This window comes from Schistocerca serialis, chromosome 6, assembly GCF_023864345.2.
Source record: "Schistocerca serialis cubense isolate TAMUIC-IGC-003099 chromosome 6, iqSchSeri2.2, whole genome shotgun sequence".
Taxonomy (NCBI): Eukaryota; Metazoa; Arthropoda; class Insecta; order Orthoptera; family Acrididae; genus Schistocerca; species Schistocerca serialis.
In genome coordinates, this window is record NC_064643.1 from 625,941,058 (window position 1) to 625,956,073 (window position 15,016).

Below are 15,016 nucleotides of genomic sequence, written 5' to 3' on the forward strand. Positions count from 1 at the left end.
AACTTGAGAAACAGTGGGCTTAACTGAAATGTTCAGCAAATGCAGGTATAGGACTACCTACACCACACACGTTGCTGAACGTGAAAATTCCATGTGGTCACAAGAATTGTTGCATCTCAGAGTAGAGATGGGGAAGGAATTAAATTTTTCTTAAGTTCACACCAGTACAGCCACAGGCGACACCGAGCAGAAGTGGTGGGATACGAGTAGCTATGCAGCAGGAAGAAACAATGAACACTGTAAGTCAGTCACATACGTGAGCACGTGTTGCTACACCAGCACCATATGCCAAGCACAAGTTACACACTTAGCAAAATTTCAGTCGAGAAAGAGGAACGGGCAGGTATTTGTTAGTTCTTGTGATGTGGAGCAGCTACTGTTACCTCAAAAAATGGTTCAAATGGCTCTGAGCACTATAGGACTTACATCTGAAGTCATCAGTCCCCTAGAACTTAGAACTACTTAAACCTAACTAACCTAAGGACATCACACACATCCATACCCGAAGCAGGATTCAAACCGGCGACCGTAGCAGTCGCGCGGTTCCGGACTGAAGCGCCTAGAACTGCTCGCCTACCGCGGCCGGCTTGTTACCTCAGAAGCAATAATACACCTGAGAGATCTGACAGAGCAGAATTAAATTGTTGGTGGTGTAAACCTTGGTTTAGGCTAATTTATGTAAAAAGTACCATTACCGGTTTTTAATTATTAACAATTCGTCGTCAGAAGGTTTTTTCACGCTCTCATCAAAACAAATTATACACTGGTTTCCTGTCAGTTGCCATGAAATGTCCATCTCGCGCATTTGTTTTGCAGTTTTCTTGTAATGAAATACATTCTCAAGGGTGTTTGTATTTTCTCAGTCACAAACTTTGCACTTCATTGTGAACCACTTTCGTTCGGTTGCAAAGCGAATTTTCAATATACACCACATGTTTTGATTTTTCTACATTGTAGATGAGTTTGGATTCTGGATAAATGTAGGAACACGTTGGCAATACTGACATTACGACTTATCTTAGAAAATAGATTAAGGAAAGACTAACCTACATTTGTGGTATATTCAGACTTAGAGAAAGATTTTGACAGTGTTGACTGGAAAACTCTGTTAGAAATTCTGAAGGTAGCAGGAGTAAAATACAGTACAGAAATACTTGTGCAGAAGCCAGACGGCAGATATAAGAGTCAAGGATCATGGAAGGGAAGAAGTGGTTCAGAGCGGACTGAAACAGTGTTGTAGCCTACCCCTGTGTTTTCAGTCTGTATGTGATCAAGCAGTAAGGGAAACGAAAGAAATATTTTGATTAGGAATTACAGCTCAGGGAAAATAAATGAAAACTGTTTTTCCGATGACATTGTAATTCTGTCAGAGATAGAAAAGGACATGGAAGAGCAATTGAACGAAATGGACAGTGTCTTGAAAGGAGGATGTAAGATGAACATCGACGAAAACAAAACAAATATAATGAAATGTTGTCGAATGAAATTGTAACCTCCCAACAGATAAAATATAATTATATAATTCACATTCAGTGTAACTACCCAACAGTTTATTATTCCGAAACCTCACAATAATAACGTGAATAACCTCGCAATAAAAAATGTGGCTCACTTATAACCTTTCAATAATTGACTGTGTGCGAATCTAAGCGTCCTGGGACCTCTGCTGTTCCTGATCTATATAAATGACCTGGGTGACAATCTGAGCAGTTCTCTTAGGTTGTTCGCAGATGATGCTGTAATTTACCGTCTAGTAAGGTCATCCGAAGACCAGTATCAGTTGCAAAGCGATTTAGAAAAGATTTCTGTATGGTGTGACAGGTGGCAGTTGGCGCTAAATAACGAAAAGTGTGAGGTGATACACATGAGTTCCAAAAGAAATCCGTTGGAATTCGATTACTCGATAAATAGTACAATTATCAAGGCTATCAATTCAACTAAGTAACTGGGTGTAAAAATTACGAACAACTTCAGTTGGAAAGACCACATAGATAATATTGTGGGGAAGGCGAACCAAATGTTGCGTTTCATTGGCAGGACACTTAGAAGATGCAACAAGTCCACTATAGAGACAGCTTACACTACACTCGTTCGTCCTCTTTTAGAATATTGCTGCGCGGTGTGGGATCCTTACCAGGTGGGATTGACGGAGGACATCGAAAGGGTGCAAAAAAGGGCAGCTCGTTTTGTATTATCACGTAATAGGGGAGAGAATATGGCAGATATGATACGCGAGTTGGGATGGAAGTCATTAAAGCAAAGACGTTTTTCGTCGCGGCGAGATCTATTTGCGAAATTTCAGTCACCAACTTTCTCTTCCGAATGCGGAAATATTTTGTTGGGCCCAACCTACATAGGTAGAAATGATCATCAAAATAAAATAAGAGAAATCAGAGCTCGGTTTAGGTTTAGGTGTTCGTTTTTCCTGTGCGCTGATCGGGAGTGGAATGGTAGCTACATAGGTAGGAATGATCATCAAAATAAAATAAGAGAAATCAGAGCTCGGTTTAGGTTTAGGTGTTCGTTTTTCCCGCGCGCTGTTCGGGAGTGGAATGGTAGGGAGATAATATGATTGTGGTTTGATGAAGCCTCTGCCAAGCACTTAAATGTGAATTGCAGAGCAATCATGTAGATGTAGATGTAGATGTAGATGTAAACTGGTAAATTTGGACGTCAGCAGTGCTGCGTTATGACCCTGAAAGATCGTGCAGAATAAATTGAAAATTCTTTCCTCAATAAGGTCGCCGGATCACGCATATACATTTGCTCTTATAAGAAATTTTTCTGGCACAGCCCAGTGCAATGTTGGCCGATAGATATGTCATGTATAAAAAGAAACAACTGATTTTTCTTTACAAGAATCGGGATGACAATGGATTGGAGAAATTAGTAAATTTTTTAAATTGAGATGAATGATTGTCAAAAAATTAATGTTTATAAGAAAGATTACTATTAAGAGATTTTTTAAAAACAGTCACATGGGACTTGATATAACAATAGTACATATGCACGAGGCTGCTTTTACCTTATACTAACCGAGCGAGATGGCGCAGTGGTTAGCACACTGGACTCGCATTAGGGAGGACGACGGTTCAATCCCGCGTCCGGCCATCCCGATTTAGGTTTTCCGTGATTTCCCTAAATCGCTCCAGGCAAATGCCGGGATGGTTCCTTTCAAAGGGCACGGCCGACTTCCTTCTCTGTCCTTCCCTAATCCGATGAGACCGATGACCTCGATGTCTGGTCTCCTTCCCCAAAAACAACCAACCAACAACCTTATACTACATCGCTCAGGCACCGCCATCGCTCCCCACGACCGGCCCAGCCAACTCGATACACACGACTGCTCGCTACTACTTACTTCTACTGCTACACAGTTCCTACTACATACAACTGTGCTCTTTGGTCTGAGATTCTCTTATGGCTTAAATATCGCAGGCAGCGCGTGAGCAATCCATCGAAATTACATCTGCTCGAGTGAAATAGCAAAAATTCCTTAGTCACGGACCTCTTACATAACCCTCCAGTGGGGGGGCAAAAATTTGGCAGCGATGGTGAGTCAATTGGACTAGACATGAGCAACATTATTGATAAATAATATAAGTACAGAACATATTAAGACATGAAATAGGGTGGACACGCACTGAGTACAGAATATATTAACAAATGACATAAAGTTCACATGCACTATATAAGTCTTTAACATTTTACATGAACTGATCACATTAAGAGATGAAATAAAGTGCACACACACTGTATAAGTCTTTAGCATATTTAGGAGAACTGATCATATTAACAAATGAAATGAAGTGCACACACACTGTGTAAGCGTTTAGCATTTTTTTACAAAAACTGAATACATTAAGAAATAAAATAAAGTGCACTTTTTTATAAGAAAGATTATTATTAAGAGAGTTTAAAAAACATTTACATGGGACTTTATATAACAACAGTACATATGCGCGAGGCTGCTTTTACCAAATACTAAATCGCTCAGGGACCGCCATCACTCCCCACGACCGGCCCAGCCAACTCCATACACAAGATCGCTAGCTACTACTTACTCCTACTGCCACACTGTTCCTACTACATACAACACTGCTTTTTGCTCTGAGATTTCTGTTATAGCTTACATATCGCAGGCAGCTTGTGAGCAATCCATCTAAATTACATCCGCTCGAGCGCGCTAAAGTGCGCGTCATTTATGACGGCGGCCGAGTTTAGGTTCGTTCTGCACATCTGACGTCACAAAACACAGTCAGCCAATGAACAAAGAACGACGTTGCCAGAGCTCAACTGCAGTGCAGAGCACGGACGAGTGTCTTCAGTTTTAGAAACGTTCAGTCATAAATAAAGTAATCGAACAAAAGCAATGTCTTGATAGCAGACTTTCTTTTACAGAAAGTTTGGAAAAAGCATTCTTTATACCAATTGCTTCATATTCTATTAATTAATTAAATCAAACAAGCAATAAGCCCCCTAAATCAGGCGATTGCAAGGAAAGGTGTTTGTATCATTCTCACTAACTGCTTTTTCGTGTTAAAGAACAGCGGTAATTGTTTATTTCCTATTGAACTTCAACGAAAAGTGAGTAATTCATAATCATTCCAACAGTGATTGTCAGTATTTTGCGTGATATTTTAAAGTCCTCCAAGAGCTACATTCAATAACGAACTGCATTAGCATAATGGTTAAAGTGTATGGCTGCTAAGCGAAAGGTTCTGAGTTCAAGCCTTGATGATAGCTTAATTTCTTTATTTTAAAAACAATATCGAAATGTCTTACTTAATGAACTTTATTCGTTTGAATGTAATTTTTTGAAATTTCTAATGACAACTAAAATCGACCATACGGAAAGTATAGGCTATTGACTTTTACCTCTGCAAACTCTTCACAATTTCGTGCAATGGTTTACTACATCTAATGCTGCACAATAACTGCGTTGAACATCGAAACATGGAGGAGAGGTATCAGTCAAGAAGATGTGTAAAAATCAAATTTTTGGGCCAAATAGTTTTTGTGAAATCGAATGATAAAGTGTGTCTGCACAGGCGAGCAGTGCACTGATGACAAAATCGCGCACATCGCGGAATGCGCGGAGAACGTCTCTGTAGCAGCGAAAGGGTTAATGCGGCCGTGGTGGCTTTACTTCATAAACTGCGCAATCCGCCCTAAACGCAAGTTTGCGAACTATGCTATGGCGCTGCTTCTCTTGGCGCGTACAACTGGCAACGCAGCGATCTCCCGCGTCTGGGCGGGCATGCGCGAACCGCCAAGATGAAATGTCGTGTGACGAGGGCCTCCCGTCGGGTAGACCGCTCGCCTGGTGCAAGTCTTTCGATTTGACGCCACTTCGGCGACTTGCGCGTCGATGAGGATGAAATGATGATGATTAGGACAACACAACACCCAGTCCCTGAGCAGAGAAAATCTCCGACCCAGCCGGGAATCGAACCCAGGCCCTTTGGATTGACAGTCTGTCACGCTGACCACTCAGCTACCGGGGGCGGACACCGCCAAGATAAAAGAATTGAACTATAGCAATAATTCCTTAGTCATGAACCTCTTACAAAATCAGTTGATGCTAGGGGAATTAGATTAGGAAACGAGACATTTAAAGTAGTTGACGAGTTTTGCTATTTGAGCAGCAAAATAACGGATGGGTGGCCGAAGTAGAGAGGATAGAAACTGTAGAGCGGCAATGGCCAAAAAAGCATTTGTGAAGAAGAGAAATTTGTTAACATCGAATATAGATTTAAATATTCGGAAGCCTTTTCTGAAAGAATTTATCTGGACTGTTGCCACGCATGGAAGTGACACATGGACGATAAACAGTTTAGGCAGAAAGGGAATAGAAGCTTTCGAAATGTGGTGCTACAGAAAAATGTTGAATATTAGATGTGTCGACCACGTAACTAACGAGGCGGTACTGAATAAAATTGAGGAGACAACTAGTTTGTGACACAACCTGACCAAAAAAAGGGGTCGAGTAATAGGATACATTGTGAGACATCAAGAGATCCCCAGTTTGGTGTTGGAGGGAAGAGTGGCGGGTAAAAACCGTAGAGGGAGACCAAGAGATGAAACAGTAAGCAGATTCAGAAGTAGTTACACAGAAATGAAGAGGTTCGTACAGGATAGAGTAACACGGAGAGCTGCATCAAACCAGTCTTCGGACTAAAGACCACAATAGCAGCAGCAACAACAACAACAACAATAACAACTTTATTTTCGAGGGTTCACTCGCGCTGACGCCATCATATCTCACCAGAATATTTCGACTGTTGATGTAGTCGCCTTCATCAGTTACTGCGAGCGGTGACCTCGGAAGAAGAAGAGGAAGAAGAAAAAGCAAAGAACCGCGCACCATCCCTATACGCTGACAGCCGAAGTGCGACGTACTGTTTTTTGACTATTATAGGTACAAAAGAAAGGGGTGACTAGAAGACAAAGAAACAATCAAATAATTCTGATAAACATAGGTCCTGAAACCAATGGTTTTGCCGGCCAGTGTGGCCGTGCGGTTCTAGGCGCTTCAGTCTGGAACCGCGTGACAGCTACGGTCGCAGGTTCGAATCCTGCCTCGGGAATGGATGTGTGTGATGTTCTTAGGTTAGTTAGGTTTAAGTAGTTCTAAGTTCTAGGGGACTGATGACCTCAGATGTTAAGTCCCATAGTGCTCAGAGCCATTTGAACCATTTGAACCAATGGTTTCTCCAATATGACAATTGCACAAGTACAGCCATACCCTAGGTAATCGTGTTTGGATGATGTTCCTTATGGATGATGTTCCTATCGCCGATCTGTATACCAGGCGGTGCTCGTCTGTGCCCATAACATCACGGTCGACACACAATGGGGTATCCGCAAGGTGAATCCTGTGAAGTCGTGACCGGCATACTTGCTTCCCATTGACACCGATCCCCATACGGCACGCCAGTCGACGTGAGGAATCTTCCCTTCAACCACATTCGGTGACCTGTGCTGCTGAAGGAAATCATAGATCGCCTTCGTAGATGTCAATTGCACTGGCAGTATCGCAGGACGGACGTAACTCAGTTCGAGAAAAAACTGGCGGAAGTAAAAGAAGGGCAGCGGGATTTCCGAAAGTTGGATAGGAGCTGATAGACAGTGTGGTGCAAGGACCTCCAGCAATAGGCTGGTAAGGGACGTAGGACTGCAGCTCCACAACGTCATGTGAGAACCAGTGAAAAGGGCTACCGCTCTGTCAGGCACATGATACAGACCTAAACCGCCCCTGCACCGCAGGAGAGTGAGGGTTTCGTACCTTATCTTGAACAGCAAGTCGCGGCAGACAAACGAACCCGATGCCGCTAGCATGTGGTGGGCCATGGATGCCGGAATAGGAAGTGTCTGTGCCACGTGGGGGATACGTGACGCCAAATATACAGGGTGTCCGAAAAGTCTTGCCCTGATTACATAAATTGATAACTCAGGCTAGAAGTAAGATACAATATGAAACTTGTGTCGAATTGTTTACAACTATCAAAGTATTTTTTCTGTTTTATGTTCGCAGTACGTAAGTAGTGGATTAGGTGCAGTGCCCAAGAAGCCATGTTAACCAATCAGGAGAAGGCACAGTGTGTCCTGTGGTCCCATGATACACGATCACCAACAACAGTGCAGAGACACTTCCAGACAACATTTGGAAGGAATCCACCTGATGTCAAGAGCATTAAGGCCTGGCATGAGAGGTTCAAGAACACAGGATCGGTTGCTGACCTTCCGAGGTCTGGTCGACCAAGAACCTCAGCAGACAGGATGGAAGCTGTAAGGCAGTCTTTCCTTCGAAGTACGAAGAAATCGGCGCGCAGGGCCTCACGTGAATTACAGATGCCAAAAAGCTCTCTCCATGACATTTTACACAAACGTTTATTATTTCGTACATAGAAATCGTTCAGGCCTTGTTGCCCAATGACAGAACACGTCGATATGACTTTGCGGTCGAAATGCTATCACGTATTGAGGACGATGATGGTAATCTCAGACGAATTGCCTTTTTCGACGAAGCGACCTTTTTTGTCAGTGATGTAGTGAATCGCCATAATGTGCGCTTTTGGGATTCACAACCCCCTGGCGAGGTCATGGAGTGCACCAGAGGCAGTCCAAAGATGAACGTTTGGTGCGCGTTATTGCACAATCGAATTATCCGGCCATTCTTCTTCGCTGAGGCTACCATCACATCTGCAGTGTATCTGGACATGTTGAAACTGTATGCTGTTCCTCAGCTACTTCAGTATCACCCCGATGTCTTGTTTCAGCAAGACGGTGCACCACTTCATTGGGGTTTGGGCGTCCGTGCCTATCTCGATATGACCTTTCCTGGGCTATGGATTGGTCGTGATGGGCCAACGGTTTGGCCTCCACGCTCTCCTGACATAACCCCATTAGACTTCTTTTTATGGGGTTATATCAAGGTCCACCGAACACGTGTACCAGATCTTGAAACCCTGCGGCAACGGATAACCACAGTCGTTGAATCGATCCCTGCAATGATGTTGGCTAATTGAACATTGCCTAGATGTGCTACGTGCCACCAAGGGTGCTCATGTGGAAGTTTACTGATGTGTGAAAAAAAATTTGATAGTTTGTAAACAATTAGACACCAGTTTCATATTCGTATCTTACTTCTAGCCAGGGAAAGACTTTTCGGACACCCTGTACATTTACGTATTGTCTCCGTTGCAGAAGATCGAGTGCTCGTAAACGGTGATACAAGAGCCTAGCTCGTAGTTCGGAAAGTAGACGTCGGCAGTTGAGGGCAATTGGCCGTCGGAGATCATTTGCGAAATCGAGTCCTAAGCATCGGAGAGTATCAGCTACACGCAAGGGAGCAACACCGTCCGCAGGGAGTCCCGCACCTACAGCCATGGCACTCGATTTGCGGACGTTAAGGCAGCTACCAGAAGCTTCGCCGTAGGTGGTGACCTATGCCAGTGACTCCCTGACCTCAGCACAGCTACGATGAACGACGACGAGATCGTCTGCATATGCAGTGCAGCTGAATACCTGGCCACCGAGAGACATCCCAGACAGGCGTTGACGGAGGCCGCATAGTAACGGTTCCAAGGCAGATGCATACAACAGTGCACAGCGCTGGCAGGCTTGACGCACTGATCGACGGATCGAGGTGGGAGGAGTAAGACAGCCATTATAGAGTGCACGAGACGTAGCTCCACGTAGGAGAGGCATTACGACGTCGATCGTAGTATCAGGGTAGCCCATATTGTGGAGCATCACTTCCAGGAAGTCGTGATCGACTCTATCGAACGCCTGGCTGAGGTCAAGAGCTGCTAAAAGTCCAGGCATACGACGAGCGTGAGCAAGAGCGACAATGTCAGGATAGCGGTAGAGGGCAGTGCGGATGTTATTGGTACCTCCCAAAGAAGTTTGATCGGGGCAAACTACGTACCGAGCTGTCTGTTTAAGCCGCGCAGCCCACAGCCGGATAAAGATCTTTGTACCGCTGTTGAATAACATCAAGGGGCGGTAATCACATATCCGTGAGGTACCCCGATGGATGTGGATGTGAATGAGGAAACCAACGGGGAAAACCGTCAGGAATCGGCACGATAGGTGACATAAGGTCTTGACAAATTTCGCGAGCGGTCTAAGACGCTGCAGTCATGGACTGGGCAGCTGGTCCCGGCGGAGGTTCGAGTCCTCCCTCGGGCATGGGGGTGTGTGTTTGTCCTTAGGATAATTTAGGTTAAGTAGTGTGTAAGCTTAGGGACTGATCACCTTAGCAGTTAAGTCCCATAAGATTTCACACACATTTGAACATTTTTTTTGACAAATTTCCGTCCACACTAGTGCCAGAAGGGGACGAAATGTCCGATATAACTCCAGTGGAGGCCATTAGGGCCGGGCGACCTGTTCGTAGAACTCGCATGGACAGCGTCACGGACTTGGTCCTCCGTGACGTTAGCAATCAGATCCATCCACTCGGCTATCGTGGCGGACATTGATCTGACTAATATACTAGATTACTTTGATAATGTTCTTCAACACAGGAAAAATGATAGTTTTATGTCTCTTAGCGCGAAAGATAGAAAATGATGGTTATGCATATAAGGTGAAGGAATTTTAAGTACAGTGTTGGAATCCTGTATATGGATACCTTATTATAAACAAAAAAATTCTAGTACAGCTATAAACAAAGAAGTGCTGAAAAGTAATATATACGAATTTTTATGTGAAGATTCTTAAAGCTTTTTAAGTAAAACAAATGTTATTAACAATCTACACCTTCATTCTTCATGTCTACATCTTTATTTCTCAACATAGTCGCCCTGGCGACGGACATATTTCTCCCAACGAGAGTTCAGTTTGTTGATGTCGTCAGTGAAGAATGTTTGACACTTGTTGACGGAGCCAAAACCCCACGCTTGTTTGCACAGCTTCATCACCTCGAAGGTTCAAAAATGGCTCTGAGCACTATGCGACTTAACTTCTGAGGTCATCAGTCGACTAGAATTTAGAACTAATTAAACCTAACTAACCTAAGGACATCACACACATCCATGCCCGAGGCAGGATCCGAACCTGCGACCGTAGCGGTCGCTCGGCTCCAGACTGTAGCACCTCGAACGGCACGGCCACTCCGGCCGGCTCCTCGAAGGTCCTCTTTACGTTTTGAAAACAGATAAAAGTCAGATGGGATCAAATAGAGAGTGTACGGACGATGATTCATGATAGTGAAGCCAAGGCGTCAGATTGTTGCAGGCGTCGCAGCGCGTCTGGGACTGCCACGCTGAAGGAGAGGATGCTCTATGCTCGGACGAACTCTCCGATTGCAAAACTCGATCGGAGCACACTGTTTCTCACGCAACGACCTACTTAAGTACACAATTGGCCATTAAAATTGATACACCAAGAAGAAATGCAGATGATAAACGGGTATTCATTGGACAAATATATTATACTAGAACTGACATGTGATTACATTTTCACGCAATTTGGGTGCATAGATCCTGAGAAATCAGTACCCAGAACAACCACCTCTGGCCGTAATAACGGCCTTGATACGTCTGGGCATTGAGTCAAACGGAGCTTGGGTGGCGTGTACAGGTACAGCTGCCCATACAGCTTCAGCACGATACCACAGTTTATCAAGTGTAGTGATTGGCGTATTGTGACGAGCCAGTTGCTCAGCCACCATCGATCAGACGTTTTCAGTTGGTGATAGATCTGGAGAATGTGCTGGCCAGGGCAGCAGTCGAACATTTTCTGTATCCAGAAAGGACCGTACAGGGCCTGCAACACGCGGTCGTGCATTATCCTGCTGAAGTGTAGGGTTTCGCAGGGATCGAATGAAGGGTAGAGCCACGGGTCGTAACACATCTGAAATGTAACGTCCACTGTTCAAAGTGCCGCCAATACGAACAAGAGGTGACCGAGACGTGTAACCAATGACACCCCATACCATCACGCCGGGTGATACGCCAGTATGGCGATGACGAATACACGCTTCCAATGTGCGTTCACCGCGATGTCGCCAAACACGGATGAGACCATCATGACGCTGTAAACAGAACCTGGATTCATCCGAAAAATGACGTTTTGCCAATTCGTGCACCCAGGTTCGTCGTTGAGTACACCATCGCAGGCGCTCCTGTCTGTGATGCAGCGTCAAGGGTAACCGCAGCCATGGTCTCCGAGCTGATAGTCCATGCTGCTGCAAACGTCGTCGAACTGTTCGTGCAGATGGTTGTTGTTTTGGAAACGTCCCCATCTGTTGACTCAGGGATCGAGACGTGGCTGCAGGATCCGTTACAGCCATGCGGATAAGATGGCTGTCATCTCGACTGCTAGTGATACGAGACCGTTGGGATCCAGCACGGCGTTCCGTATTACCCTCCTGAACCCACCGATTCCATATTCTGCTAGCAGTCATTGGATCTCGACCAACACGAGCAGCAATGTCGCGATACGATAAAACGCAATCGCGATAGGCTTCAATCGGACCTTTATCAAAGCCGGAAACGTGATGGTATGCATTTCTCCTCCTTACACGAGGCATCAAAACAACGTTTCACCAGGTAACGCCGGTCAACTGCTGTTTGTGTACGACAAATCGGTTGGAAACTTTCCTCGTGTCAGCACGTTGTAGGTGTCGCCACCGGCGCCAACCTTGTGTGAATGCTCTGAAAAGCTGATCATTTGCATATCACAGCATCTTCTTCCTGTCCGTTAAATTTCGCGGCAGTAGCACGTCATCTTCTTGGTGTAGCAATTTTAATGGTCAATAGTGTAACACACTGCCATGTTACACGCTACAATTCGGAGCTTTCTAGCGACAGACGGATGCAAATACACTGAGGCGACAAAAGTCATGAGACAGCGATATGTGCATGTACAGATAACGGTAGTGGCGTATACACAAAGTAAAAAAGGGGAGTGCGTTGGCGGAGCTGTCATTTGTAATCAGGTGATTCATGCGGAAAGGTGTCTGCCGTGGTTATGGCTGCACGGCGGGAGTTAACAGACTTTGAAGGCGGAATGGTGGTTGGAGTTAGACGCGTGGGACATTCCATTTCGGAAATAGTTAGGGAATACGATATTCTGAGAACTACAGTATCAAGACTGTGCCGAGAAAACAAAATTTCAGGCATTACCTCTCATCACAGACAAACTCAGTGGCCGACGGCCTTCACTTACCGACTGAGAGCAGCGGCGTTTGCGTAGAGTGCTAACAGTCGAGCAACACTGCATAAAATAACCGCAGCAATCAATGTGGAAAGTACGACGATCGTATCCGTTAGGACAGCGCGGCGAAATTTGGTGTTAATAGGTTGTGGCAGTAGACGACCGATGCGACTTCCCTTGATAATAGCACGACACCCCCTGCAGCGCCCCTCCTGGGCTCGTGACCATATTGCTTTCGCGATTATGGACGGCTGTAGAGGCAGCGTGGCTTAATATTTCTGCAGGGGAGCTGCAACGACTTGCTGAGTCCATGGGGCACGTCGAGCTGCTGCGGTACACTGGGAAAAAGGAAGTCCGACACGATATTCGGAAGTATCCCATGATTTTGAAACCTCAGTGCAGTGCTGCTCTACACTTGAAAGTGACACAGATGCATGACATTATGTTCAGCATAGTCACCAGACCTCTATAAACAACGGTCGGAACGTGCTCCAAGTCAAATCCTTCACGACAAAAATCCGCTTCTTAGTCGAGGAGTCGTTCGAGACCCGCTATGTGAACGTCCTCATCGTTGGAAAATCTGGATTGCTGCGAATTAATTCCTCGATTGCCCAAGCGTCTGCGGTAGATGTCGATGGCGTTCCTTCACGGTCACCGGCCTTAGTCCAGTTGTTGGCACCATCCCACTATGGTTGGACGCGGTACTGTATTTAGTCCGTGTAGCCCCAGAATTTCACGCTAAAGCAGTGTGCAGTTTAGACATTTTGTCCACAAGAATCGTACAGTCCCGCGTACTTGAATTTTGGAGTACGTTTGCATTTCCCGCACCATTTCTTTCCCACACACGATGCATCTGTTAGTTCAATAACTATCACCCTGTATCTGCTCGTCAACAACGGTTCGGAACCTGACGATCAGCAAAGCAGGTAACACAATTAATTATATCAGACTATTCGTAGTAGAAGTTGTAATACTACTCAATTAATCTCTTCGTATTTAATTCATGTGGTGGTCATTGTGACACACGGAAAGTGCCGAACAAATATATTTTTTGAAGAATCCAACGTTAGCAATTTTCTCGGTTCTTAAAACTTCAAAAATCTTTTCTCTCCATTGTTTATGGGGGTGTTAGAACTGGCAGCACATGAAGAAGACGACTTTATTAATGGTGTAAATATTCAGAAGAAAAGGGAATTTTAAACTTCGTTTGGCATCATAAATCTTCTGAGAATTTAATATTTCTCGCCATGACACTCTGCCAGATATTGTCGATAAATGTGCCACAGAAGGAAAAAAGAAAAAGTAGCGTCTGACGTTACACGTACACAGCAACGCGTGCATCGTTCCGTCAGCAGTGGAACCACTCTTAGTTCTCCGTGCGCTCTTTTGCTCTAGAGATTTCGTTACTCCTCCCATTTTGGTGACCGTGGCGCCATTTTCGTTATGGGTTGTGTTTTTCTTGTTTCGCGATCGGCGAGCATTCACCGGTGCAGGAAGTACTGCCAGCTGAAGGGGAAGGGGGGCGGCCGAGGGGGGCAACGGCGGCACCGCTTCTGGGAACTGCATGAATTGTGCATGGGACAGATTAGTCTCTCTGCTCTTGTTGGCCAAACTGACGGCAAAAAGTCCACCAGCCCACGACCGTCCACACGGCGCGTATGCTAATCCAAAGAAAAGAATTGTCCCCAGGCCGATGCACAAGGGCAAGAAAAATGTAACTTCCCAGCTTTTTAATACAAGTCACGTAACAAAAACAGCATCATTCACGTTGTTTATGCCTACTGTGTACTCTGCATATCGTTACGGGGCCCGTGGCAACTAGTTTTGCCATTCACATGGGAACAATCACAGCTTTGTACCAAGCACGTAACAAACAGTTTGTATAGTGATCTTGGTAGTAGCTAAGCATTAGTACTAAGTTTAGTTGTATACTAGTCCAGCCACTTCAATAGTAGTAGTAATAGCGGTGGCAACAAATGGTTCAAATGGCTCTAAGCACTATCGGACTTAACATCTGAAGTCATCAGTCCCCTAGACTTAGAACTACTTAAACCTAACTAACCTAAGGACATCATGCACGTGGATGCCCGAGATAGGATTCGAACCTGTGACCGTAGCAGCAGCGAGGTTCCGGACTGAAGCGCCTAGAACCGCTCGGCCACTTCTGCCAGCACGGTGGCAACAGCAATGGCGGTATAAAACCTAGGAGAGGTGGCTGTATTACTATTCACTGCCGGAAAAAAATTGTGCGTCTTTTTAAAGGTTTCCTGATCACTCAAGATTTATTGTTGCAACAGTGGCATGGAGTACATGAAATTTTAAGTATTTTATCCATCCTCAACTGTAG